Source organism: Mustela nigripes, chromosome 14 (genome assembly GCF_022355385.1).
Source record: "Mustela nigripes isolate SB6536 chromosome 14, MUSNIG.SB6536, whole genome shotgun sequence".
Taxonomy (NCBI): domain Eukaryota; kingdom Metazoa; phylum Chordata; class Mammalia; order Carnivora; family Mustelidae; genus Mustela; species Mustela nigripes.
In genome coordinates, this window is record NC_081570.1 from 92,226,455 (window position 1) to 92,238,862 (window position 12,408).

Consider the following 12,408-nt stretch of genomic DNA (forward strand, 5'->3'; position numbering starts at 1 on the left):
TTGTTCTGGGCTGAGGATGAATCCTATCCATTCAAAAAGGAGAGAAGAGTAGAGGATGCTATTTTAGATAGGTGGTCCAGGAAAGGTCTGAGATGGAAATATTTGAGCTGCAATCTGAATGCTAAGAGGTATTTTTGGTTATTTGGGGAAAGCTTTCCAGGCACGGGGAATGTGAAGACCTGAGGCCAGCATGAACTTGGGTTGTGGCAGACAGCAGAAATGGCCACACTGCTGGAGCAGGGTGTGGTGACAGAAGAGATCAGAGAAGCAGCCAGAAGTCAGAATTTAAATGCCAAAGGTCAGTTCATCGCAGAAACCCTGACTTGAAGGGTAAAGTTGAGATAGGTTGGTAGTGTGGTAGTGGGAATATGAAGAATCTTCTATTAAAAAAAAAAAAAAAGTGGCTGGGGAAAGTGAGAAGGAGCAAAGAAGTAGGATTGCAGAGATGAGGTGGGAAAGAGTGTTCTCAGAAGGTAATCTCATGGCCTGATTCTCTATCTCACCAGAGGTCTTTAACCCCACATTGTTGATCATTTAGCTTGGATCTTGAAATGCGTACCTATTTTCTATTTAAATATGAAGCCCCTTGAATTCGAAGGGAACCTTAAACTACATAAATATACTTTCCTCTTAACTTGATAGAATCTTGCAATCTTTCATATTTTTTTTGATGATACATCTCTTACCAATATTTAAAAAGATATCCCACTGAATTTTGGACACTTCAATTGGTTTGCCTAACCCTGTTAAAACTTTTCAGGCCATTTTACTAACAAGTGAAAAAGCAAAGAAATCAAGGATGTGTACAAGTTGAGAGGCACATAGAACAGTTGAGGGCACAGACTCTAGAAACTGACTTCCTGGGTCTGGATCCAGCTTTGCCTTTTACTGGTTATATGACCTTGGAAAAGTTGATGAATACCTCCTAGATCGTGTGTTGGGTTTGGTTCAGGTCTGCTGCAGATGTATTTGTTCTGGGGTCAAGGCTGTAGGGGCATGTTCATCTCATGCAGCCCACCATGGTGAGAGCCAGGCCAAAGCCTACAAGCATATTCACGTCCTCTAACAGTACATTGGCTGAGACAAGTCATGCGGTGCCAAAAAACCCAGCACCAGTAGTTCAGGTAAAAGAGTTGATATTTGCTGGACAGTCGATGGTGCAATCACCAAGGATAATGACATGAGTCATGTGAGGAGGAAGACAGTAAGCCAGGGCTGAAGTCATCCAAGCATGCACTGAATAAGAAGACTTGTAAGGACAATTAAGGACAATTATGGGACAATTTCTCTTCCCATGCAGCCCATTCAAATACGTTTTGTGGATCTGGATTTTTTCCTGCCTCTTTATGAAATCTTAGGCACATATTTTTCAATTATCATTAGATAATAAAGTCCTCTGTTTGTTTTTAATTGCAGAAAGTCTGATTTTCTGTCATTAATAGATCCAGTTCCCTATAATAACCAACACCAGATTCCATTCAAAATATAAGTTTCTCTCCTTCCTGATTTAGACCTGCTGAAGGTGGGGAGCCTGTGATGACAAGAGGGAAGTGGGGTTGGCTCCCTTAGGTCTCTGCCTCCCTTCCTTCTCACATGGATGGTCTTGGCTGGTCCAGGATTGATGTGGTTGTGGTGGGGGAGAATACAGAGATATGCAGGCAAGCAAAGCCTCATATGACAGATGGTGGTGAGATTGACATTGGCTTCCTCTGACAGTGGTGGGTGTTTAGAGCTGACAGGTATTGACATGTTTAAAGTTGCCTCTTTCTGGGACACGCTAGTGATTTCTTCAGTGACATCCAACCTCCTATTATTTCCTGGGATTTCTCACTTTCTGTTCCTTTGGAAGGCTGTTCGTCTTTCAGCACTTGCCTACAAGACCCCTCAAGCTTCTAGTTTTATACCACACAGATTCTCTGTTGGGGTCCCATTGCCTTGTACATTTATGCTTCTTGGTCACAGGTCCAGCACGAATGTGGTACCCCCAGAGAGTCAGGGGGACACAGGTCCCTGAGTGATGTAAATGTGGCCATGTCTTGACTTTGAGTCCAGAAAAATCTCTGAGTGATTTCTTTGAAGCTTTTCTCACCGGGCTTAAAGAGAAGGGACTCATACCCACCCTTCCTCCATGGGGAAGATTCAGACTTTATATCACACTAACAGTTCTTTCCAAAGAAATTCTGTCAATAATCTCCCACTCCTTTCTTGGAGTTGGATGATCATCTGACAGTTGCAAACCCGGTTCTCAATCCTCCTTTGTATATCCTGCTTGGGTGACCTCGTCGCCTACTCTGTTCGGGGAGCAACTGCATCCACTGTCTTGGAGCCACAGTATATAGTGAGGCAAAAGAGATTCATTTTAATGTCTTGCTTCTCGTGATTGCAGGAGAGTAACTGACAAGTCATCAGTGGAGTGCAGAGTGGCAGTGTGTGCGAAGGTAAGATTTTCATTCTGCAAAAGCAGTTCTCCAGAAGAGAATGGATTCTCCCCCTTGGGAATCCTTTTCCTAGATTCCTAGTCATTGGATTCCTGAAGGTGAAGTGAGACTAAAGCTACAGGAGGTTACAACGTAGCTGCTCATATTAGATAACGTAGAAGGCCATATTATTGTTTGCTAGCAGATTTGCTAAGATCTGAGCTGCAGAGGCTCAGAGTAAGAACCATGACAAAAGATGAGTCCTGAGTTGGGAAAGGAAAGTGCTCTGTTGGTTGTCATGAAAGGAAACCTTACAGTCTGCAGAGTTTACATATAGGATGCCAGAAACTTGGATCCCACATGAAGCACAAAATCAGGGCCAGCACCTGGGAAAACTGTAAAAGAAGTCAGTTCTAAGAGTGCCCCCACTGGCCTTTCTGAAGTTGACCCTATTTGCTTATGCTCAGGAAGCTCTTCCTTTGGGGAAAGTCTTTTCCAAGAGGACAGATGAAAGTCCTAAATGCCCACTCCATCCAAGGCACTCCATTGACAAAAAAAGTATTCCAGAACCAAAGCGGTGACAGGCATCAATGGGATTTAAGCAAAGTCAAGACATGGCCACATTTGCATTTTGAAATGATTATTCCGGTTCAAGGGTGGTAGAATTGGGGAATTATCAAAGAATAGAGAAAGAGACTTTATAATTCTGATCACATGTAAGGTCAGTTCTACATGTTTTGGGAGTAAATACATAATGATATTTACAAAGTAACTATAAAAACAAGACAAAGCCATGGAATACTTGAATTTTAAATCATTCAGATGACATTTACAAAAGTAGGTATGATGTCATTTGTCTTTGAACCTTTAGTACCTAGTATAGTGCCTGACCCACAGTAGCTACCGAAGGATGTTTGTGAAATTAAAGTGAATTGAACACTTGGGATGATTAGTATCCCACAAAAAAAGTGAAATCTCGGGGCGCCTGGGTGGCTCAGTGGGTTAAAGCTTCTATCTTTGGCTTGGGTCTATGATCCCAGGGTCTTGGGATCGAGCCCCGCACCAGGCTCTCTGCTTGGTGGGGAGCCTGCTTCATCCCCTCTCTCTCTCTCTGCCTGCCTCTCTGCCTACTTCTGATCTCTTCTGTCAAAGAAATAAAAAAAAAAAAATCTTAAAAAAAAAAAGTGAAATCTCAAGGTGGGATTTCTTAAAATGTTCCTTTGATGAACTGCTATGTTTGCTCTTTTCTAAAAGTGAGAGCCATTGTTTATGTCATTTCCCTCTTTCCCCTGGCTGTCAGGGAGCTTAGAGTCAACTAATTATTTTATCCCTCAAGTTCAGTACACTTGCTTCTTTTTCTTTTTGAAGGGTCTCAATAGTTCTATCTTATTAACTTTATAATGTTGCTTTATATAATCTTGGAAAGAAGGCGGGACACAAATTAAGTCATATGCCTGTGTTCCTTGCTCTAGAATGAGGTGAACATCAAAGTCTGATTGAGGGCCAATTCCTGGAATTGAGGTGGCCAATTTAAGACAAAGGCAGGGCAACAGGAGACAGAGGTTGTTTTATTTGGTTGTTTTATTTCTGGGAGACCTATCAGGTGATCTGCTGGAAATGTGTCACTTCTGACCTCAACTCTGGGGCATCCTGAGAAATTAATAGATGCTTCTCCTCTTAGGGAAACTCAAAGACGGAAGAACCACAGGAAGACAAATAGAACAAGGGCTAACTAATGCACAACAGCCAAGTAGGATAGAAGAGAGGTGGGGGGGAGGGAAGCAGGGAAAAAATAACCAGAGGAGTAGCAGCAGAGTGACATTAGCCTTTGAAGGGATGGGAGGAGACAAAACAGTAAAGAAGGGAGGGAGAAGGTAGGGGCGAAGAAGAATGACCATTTATCATGTACTATTAATTCCTGGAATAAATGCCTTCTTTGTGCTAGGAACTAAGGCTACGATGATAAACAAGACAGGAAAGTATTCTGCTCTCATGCACTTTACATTCTAGCTGGGGGGTGGGGGACAGACTTTTAACAAATTGTTACAGATTTGAGACCTAATCTAACTCAGCCAGTTGAAAAAGAGATGAAGAGGTTAAGACCAAAGAATGAAGAGGAATTGGGTGGAGGCAGAGTGGGACAACACGCTCCACAGAATACAGCAGGTGCCCAGCAGTGAGGGAGGGCTGGCGGGGGTGTGGAGCAGGCAGGAATGCCCAGGGCCTGGAGGTCAGGGTGAGGATACACTAAAAGCAAAGGGAGGTCATCAAAGGGTTTGAGCAAAGTGATAACCTGGTCAAATTTCTGTTGTCAAAGGATCACTCTGGTCCTGGCCCTGGTGTTGAGGATGAACTGAGGTGGGTGGGCATGGAGACAGGGAGATGGGAGCTTATCACACTTATCAAACGTAGTGGATCAGAGGAGGGTGATGGCGGTGGGGCTGGAGGGAGTGGTCATATTCAAGGTATACTGGATAAAGATGGCTTGATTACTGGTTGCCTGTGGGGGGGGGGGGGTAGGAGAGGGAAGAGGCCAGAATGAATCTTAGATTTCTAGATGAAGCTTCGGGGTGAAGAGGGTGGTCATTTTCCTAGAAAGGGAAATCTAGAAGAGAAAGAGGTTAGATGGAAGAGACAGGGATAGCTCATGAGTTCTGTTTCATATGCTAGTTTGAGGATCCTGTGAAACAGTCAAATGGACACAGAATATAAAATTGGATGTATGGGGATATCCGGGTACCTCAGTCAGTTAAGAGTCTAACTCTTGATTTCAGCTCAAGTAATGATCTCAGAGTCCTGAGATGGAGCCATCCATTGGGATTCTCTTTCTCTCTCCCTCTGCACACCTCCCACACCTCCCATACCCACGACCTTGCTTTCTCTCTCTCTCTCTAAAAAAAAAAAAAAAAAAAAATGGGTCTTTAAGTTTGTATCTCAAAGGAGATTCCGGCTTGAGATACAGTAGTTTGGGGAGTTGTAAGATCATAGAAAATAAATGGAAGAGTTAGGACTGAATACATTCACTTACGGAGTATCCTTGAAAAGGACCTAGAACTAAAACCTTGAGAGTCTCAGATGTTTTAATGGTCAGGGAAAGGTGGCAAAGATACTGAAGAGTAGTTGCCAGAAAGTTTTCGGTTGGTGTTTGGTCAGGAAAACAGGCATTACTTTAGATAAGTAGGAAGGTACAGATAACAGGAAGTTAGGTGCTCAAAACCTCTCAGAACTTACAGAAAGCAGGAAACACTGTTGTCAGGTTTACTGCTGTCAGAAAATTACCAGAAGTTCCAAGAAATTGCAAAAACTCTGGAGGGGATGCCATCTACCTGCTGTAGGGAGGTGCTAATTTGCAAGACAATGTTGGAGGCACCCATAAAACTCCAAGGTGCCTTCCATTGTTGGAGGAAAACTAACTTCTGTTTATCCTCTGCCTTCCAAATCTCACACAAACGCCTCTCATTGGTGGGACTGAAGAGAGAACCCTGCTGGCAAGGGAGGCTGGAAATTGAGTCGCCCAGAACTAGAGTCCCTTAATACAAGAAGAGCATAAAATGGAGTGGGGTTGGATGCTGAATTCCAAACAAAAATCAAAACAAGGGCAACAACAGCAGCAGGGGCACCCACAAAAATAACAGTAACCGTTAATGGTATCAAGCCTAGGTAGGAAAGTATAGTGGCTCCAAAGCTCCAGAAAGGGTGCTTCAAAGAGTGAATTTTACTCCTCTGCCCTTTCTAAATGTTTCCTAAGTATCCAGTCTCCTGCCTTAAACTCCTTACTCTTCAAAATACACAGAGCGATTTCTATGTTCTTAACAAAAACTCCCTCTCTGATGACTACATCTCCTTTGCTGTTCGCTCTCCTCTCCACACAGTTCGGTTGTTACTGTTCTGCAGAAGGAGGAAGGAAGCAGGGGAGAAATGAAATAATTTGCCTAGGGCTAGAAAGCTAGTCCTAGCAAAGCTAACATTTTAATCCAGACGAATCTCAATCCAAATCTCGAACTCTTTCTATCACAGTAGTCTTTTGTACACAGAGTGTGGAAAACAGAGACAATGAGAGAAAGAGGTGGAGGAAGAGGGGGGGGGGGACAGGGAGGAGGGAGGGGGACAGAGGGAGAGAGGGATGGAGAGAGACGGTTATTCAAGAAAAGCAAGGGGCCCCTGGGTGGCTCAGTTGTTAAGCGTCTGCCTTCAGCTTGGGTCATGATCCCAGGGTCCTGGGATCGAGATCCACCTTGGGCTCCGAGCTAAGTGGGGAGCCTGCTTCTCCCTCTCCCTCTGCCTGCTGCTCCCCCTACTTGTGCTCTCTCTCCCTCTGTCAACTGGATAAATTTATTTCTTTTAAAAAAAGAAGAGAAAAGAAAAAGAGACAGTGAAATGCCAGTTGAATATTACCCCCACCTTAAAAGACCACCAGAGATGTGAGTCAAAGCCAATCAGCAAGGGTCGTTTATTGCAGGTTCGAACCTGGACCTCTGGGCGCTCATTGCCGAGAGGTCCGGAGCTGGGTCGGTGCAGGATTTTTATAGACAGATACAAACAAGTTTCGGGTGGGGCTGAGCTGATTGATTGATAGTTTGAACACAATTGGGAGTCTCCTGGTGGAATGTTACATTCCTGCTATTAGGCATCCCTGTTAATGAGATTTAGGTTTAGAAGTATTTACTTTTCCTTCTACCTCCACCTCCTTCGGTTTTTCATGGAGGGGAGGGTGACATTAGGGCTATTGATAAGGTAACTTCTTTGTTTGTAAATCTCAAGGACATTTGCAAACCAGGGGAGACTCCTACCTTGCAGGACTGTGATCTCTGCAAGTTAACTATTTATCCTTTTATGGCAGTCAGGGGTGCCTGAGGAATGCTACACCTATGGAGGGGAGCGGCTGAAGGGGGGGGGGTGCAAGGCGCCAGCTTTTGCTTTGTCCTCAGCCAGCCTCCTGCTCCTTCAACAGCAGCATCAAGAAAGGAAAAAGCAAGAAGGAAAGATAGCAGTCCTTTCTGTTCGCACCCCATCCCAAGGCTGCTGCTGCTGCTTCTTTTTTTTTTTTAATGTTCAGTTCGCCGCTGTATAATACATCATTAGTTTCTGATGCAGTATTCAATGATTCATTAGTTACGGATACCGCCCAGTGCTCGTCACAACACGTGCGCTCCTCAACGCCCATCCCAAAGTTGCTGCTTCCTTTCATTCTCATTCAGCAGGACCAGGATCACCCTGCATTCCCATGACAGGCTCTCTCCACCCGCCCTCCCCTCTGGTGAACTCGGCCCTCCTTTCCCGGTTGCCCTCCCGTCAGTTCAGGTCTTCCTCACTTCTTACCTGAATGACTGTCACTTCTCTCCTTTCCAGCCTTGCCCCTAACCAATTCACCCTTCACATTGCTGCCAGAGTGATCTCCCAAAGCAGAAAACTGACCTCATCTCTTATCATCCCAAAGGATCTCATCACCTTCTGTAAAAAGTTAAAATTTCTTGGCATGACCCAGTCTTGTCCTGGCGGGCCTCCCCATCTTCACGGCGTCCGCTTCCCTGCCCTGATGATGCTGTTCTCTCTGCCTGGAATGTCCTCCCCTTTCCCTTGCCAGTCGGACTCTTACTCCTGCTTCCTTCAGTGCTTTGCTCAGGAAGGTTTTGCTGACTTCTGGAGCTGTGCTGAGTGTCTCTCTTCTCTCCACGGACACCTTCTCCTAACCTCCCAACACTCCATGGTAACTACTGGGTAATTTTTCTGTTTTTCCACCAAACTGTGAACTCTTTAAGGTAAGGAATCCTCTGTTTCCCAGCAATAGGCATTTTCTATCTCTTTGGTATTTCAATAGTGGCTGACTGGGTGGATGAAAGAAGCTGTCCATAAGGGCTGTGCAAGATAGAGAGAGTATCTGTTGCCACAGTAACCCAGTGAGGTGAATAAAAATGCCTTTATGAGATCATGGTCAATTCAGTGAATGAAATCAATAAGGATAACATGGCATATAAAAAAGAAGTTGACCAAAGGCCAAGAGGCCAAAGAACTGGACTGAAACAGACTTATTACACTTGGCCGTCAGTCAGCTGCCAACTCCCAAGGAAGGAGGAATCATGAAAGCTCAGCTTACGTTCTTGTACTCTGTTTATGGTAACATAAGAATATAATGAGCTACATATGCTTGTTTTGATTGCTTAGTAAATCTGTTTATGATTTTGTCCATGTTGTATAAATTGAATTATTGTGAAGTAATCCAATTTGTCAAAATTCTGAAGTTTAAACCCCTAACTAGGTATTGAAATAAAAAACCACTGACTCCAGATGCATCCCATCAACCACCTACTGGTACAACATAGGCAAGAATGGACTGTTGTGAAGGCAGCCCCTTGCTTCACGACCTAGGGGTGAGAGAAGCAGGCAGGGAGGAGGTAACAACACTTGCATCTGAATACAGCATTTATTGAGGACCTTCTAGATGCCAGTGGGCTAAATCCTCTCTATTCATTATCTCACTGAAGCTTCATACAGATTCTATGGGATTTGTGCTCCTATGCCACTTTCCTGAAGGTTGGGGGAGACAGGTTCTGAGGGGTTAAGCACATTTCCTCAAGTCGGGGAGACCTAAGCGGCAGAGCTATGATTCCTGTTTTTCTGTGCTACCCACCACTCAGTGGCTACACTTGCCCGCCTCTCTGAAATGACTCAGTCAGGGGTGTCTATAATGGGCAGCAGAGCTCTTTGGCTGAGAGAAAGAGAAAACATGATACCATGATGTACTGAAGTATTGTTGACTACTACCACAGTAGAGTCACCTAATGAGAACAGGATTTGTGTTTGGCTGAGCAAACTGAAGTTCATTCTTTACCATTCAGCTCAGAGCTCCCCCACCTCCCCGCCCCGCCTTCCTCTGTCAGTCCTCTCACCAAAGCTGACTGTTCCCTCCTCTGTCCATACTTCTACATATCTCTAGAAGGAAGCTTTTTTTTTTTTTTTTTAAATCTTCTACTGTTATGGTCTGTGTGCCTGTTCCTTAATGAAACTGTAAGCTTCTGGAAGAGTGGAAGGATGCCTCATTCATCTCCCATCCCCAGCTCCTGACATGGTGCCCAGTACATGCAAACTGAGCAAATGTTTGGAGAATGATTAAATGAGTGAATTATATAAACAATGAAGGCTGTAACATGATCTGAGATAAGGGAGAGAAAATGAGAATGAGCATCTGCCAGCTTGCGCACACCTGATGTGACCTAGACTTCCTCTATTTGAAAAGTAATGTCATATTTTGAGTTGTTACAGGAACAAAGGAAAGAGAATGGAAGAGACATCATTGGAAGGTAGAAGCAGGAGTTTTCCTGTTCCTGGGGCTCTTACTGGGGTGGGGGAGGGGGCTGGTCTCCTGGCTGGGATTAGATTAGCCCTTTCCATCTTGGGGATGCTGTTGCTACACAAAGGGGCTTGTAGTCACCTTCTAGTTATAAAACACAACAGAGCAATTCTGATAACAGGCCTCTAAGCAAAACAACACACACATACTCACTCATAAAATCCAAAACAAACTTCGCACAACTCGAGTTGCAAGCTAATTCATTATTTCCATGTTTGCTTGCTCTGTCTGTAAATACCTCCTAGGCAGACGACATGGCAGGCTTGGAGTCAACTATTTTTTCAGAGCCATACATCATGCCAGTCTGGAAAACTCACAGTTACCCCAAATGACAAAAACTCTTAAATTAGTCAAGATCTGATTTTTTTTTTTGAAAATTTTATTTATTTATTTGACAGAGATCACAAGCAGGCAGAGAGAGAGAGAAGCAGGTTCCCTGCTGAGCAGAGAGCCCGATGTGGGGGCTCGATCCCAGGACCCCGAGATCACGACCTGAGCTGAAGGCAGAGGCTTAACCCACTGAGCCACCCAGGTGCCCCTCAAGATCTGATTTTAAAAGACAAGGAGAGGCTTCTGGACCCCATGTCTCAAAGGTGCGTACTAGAAAGACCCTTCCATCATAGGACTTGGCACTGAGACTTGCACTTAAACTATTTAATGTTACAACAACAATTTCCAGCCCCATAGACTAAACTTGGGAGAGGAAAATGAACACTCAGTACCTGCTGTCAGCTCTGGCACTAGGAGCTGGAAATGAGCCTCCTTCCCACAAGAAGTAGAAATAAAAACAAACCACTCAAACAGTTGTGGCCTTTATGTGGACTTAGGAGCATAATCTCTCTCTCTATCTCTCTCTCTCTCTCGCACGCACACACCTACACACACTCCATGTCATGAGTCCTAAATGGAACAGGTTCATATCAAGGAAAAGCAGTCTCGAAAATCTGATCCAGGTAGAGAAGGAGGTCATCCCAGTCTGTAGGACTTTGCCATACCCAACATAATGTGTAGCTCATGTACTTTTCCCAGCACTCCCTTTGATCCAGCAAGAAGTACAAATACACACAATGCCACGACAGCACTATTTGTGAAGTCCTTTCCCTCCAATTGAAGAGGAAATAGGCCAAGCTTTTTCTCAAATAAGTGAAATCATCTAGTTATTACTGCACATAATTGTTCAGTCTTTTAAGGTCTTTGCTGTGCAGATCAATAAAAAAGTATAATTTTCTCACCAAGGGCTAGTGCCTGGCACAGAGCTAACACTCCATAAATGTTCATGAATGAATGAATAAACAAACAGATGAGAGGGAATAGTGAACTATAAAGATAAGGATGACAGATTTCATTAAAATGCAGTGTTATTACGGTCTTTTATTGGCTGAAACACAGACAAGGGAGCCACCTGAACACGATCATAATTTTAGACCTGCCACAAATTTTCAAGGTTTTATGGAAAATGTTATTGGTCCTACCAAGACTTTCTCTAAAGTGGGCAAAGTATTCAGACAAACCATAAGAGACTCAATCTCAACAAAACAAACTGAGGGTTGCCGGGGGGAGGGGAGTAGGGAAAGGGTGGTGGGGTTATGGACATGGGGGAGGGTATGAGCTATGAAGTGTGTAAACCTGGCAATTCACAGACCTGGACCCTTGGGGCTAATAATATATTATATGTTATTAAAAAATAAATAAAATAAATTTTTTAAAAAACTGGGCAAAGTATTTATATCTTTTTTCCTCACAAGGTTGCTGTGTTTCATCATGTAAATTGGTATGTTCTTCATTTCAATCTGTAGTCTAAAACTGCCACAAGCTAAAAATTTAGCTCACAGGTAACAGCAATCCTAGTGGCGCTCTTTATATATTGGACACCAGTTCAAAAATCCACTCTGGACTCAGTCTCCATAGGTTACCAGGACCTCCTTAGACTCAGAAAGAAAATCCAGCTCAGTTCAGAGCCCCAGGACTCTCCCTGAAAGTCCAACAAGTCTTGGAAATGACCTGTCCTTGGGCCAGGAAGGCCAACCTTTCACAATTACCATTGCAAGGGCAATTCTAACGCAAACTTTAGATGAGAGCACCATATGGGATTATCAGAGAAACCTGTTACACTGCATATGGATTTCTTCAGTCTAGGATAGGGCTTGAAATTTTCCTTTGCTAATAAACTCCCAGGTGATGGTGATGCTACTTGTCCACGCATGGGCCACCCATGGTAACAAGAGTCAGGAGCTTCCTGCAGCCATAAGAGTGCCTCCTAATGGTGCCCCAAGATAGCAATCACAGAGGTGGCGCATGGGCTCAGATCAGACAGAGTATTGGCCACAGCTTCTTGTCTCAGTACTGACCTTTGAAGCACTGTCTCTGGGGTCAAACAGATGTGAACTGAAATCCTGTTGTTGCTTCAGTCGGGAGCTTTGTGACCTGGGCCAGTCGTCCTTTGGGGTTTCAGTCTCTCCATCTGTGAAATGGGGATGATAAGACTTGCGAGAACTGCTGTAAAAACTAGTAGCCGAACAGACTTAAATGTGAAATCCACTTCTTCCCTTCACTTGCCACGGTGAGATTTTAGGAAATTCACCCAACCTCACCAGACCTCAGTTTTCTCATCTGAGAAAGGAAACATATTAATGCCTAACTTGC

General features: G+C 44.1%; 1 long non-coding RNA gene across 2 annotated transcripts in view; it reads right to left on the bottom strand.

Annotated features, from left to right (window-relative positions):
- LOC132002270 (uncharacterized) overlaps positions 1-12,203 on the bottom strand; it is a 32,876-nt gene extending 20,673 nt beyond the window's left edge. The window contains exon 1 of one of the 2 annotated variants that reach the window (XR_009399786.1): positions 12,114-12,203. This is a non-coding gene — a long non-coding RNA (uncharacterized LOC132002270). Of the gene's footprint in view, positions 1-7,736; positions 8,074-12,113 lie in introns of those variants that run through there. The other variant, XR_009399785.1, reaches the window with a different exon arrangement.
- Between the last annotated feature and the right edge of the window lie 205 nt (positions 12,204-12,408).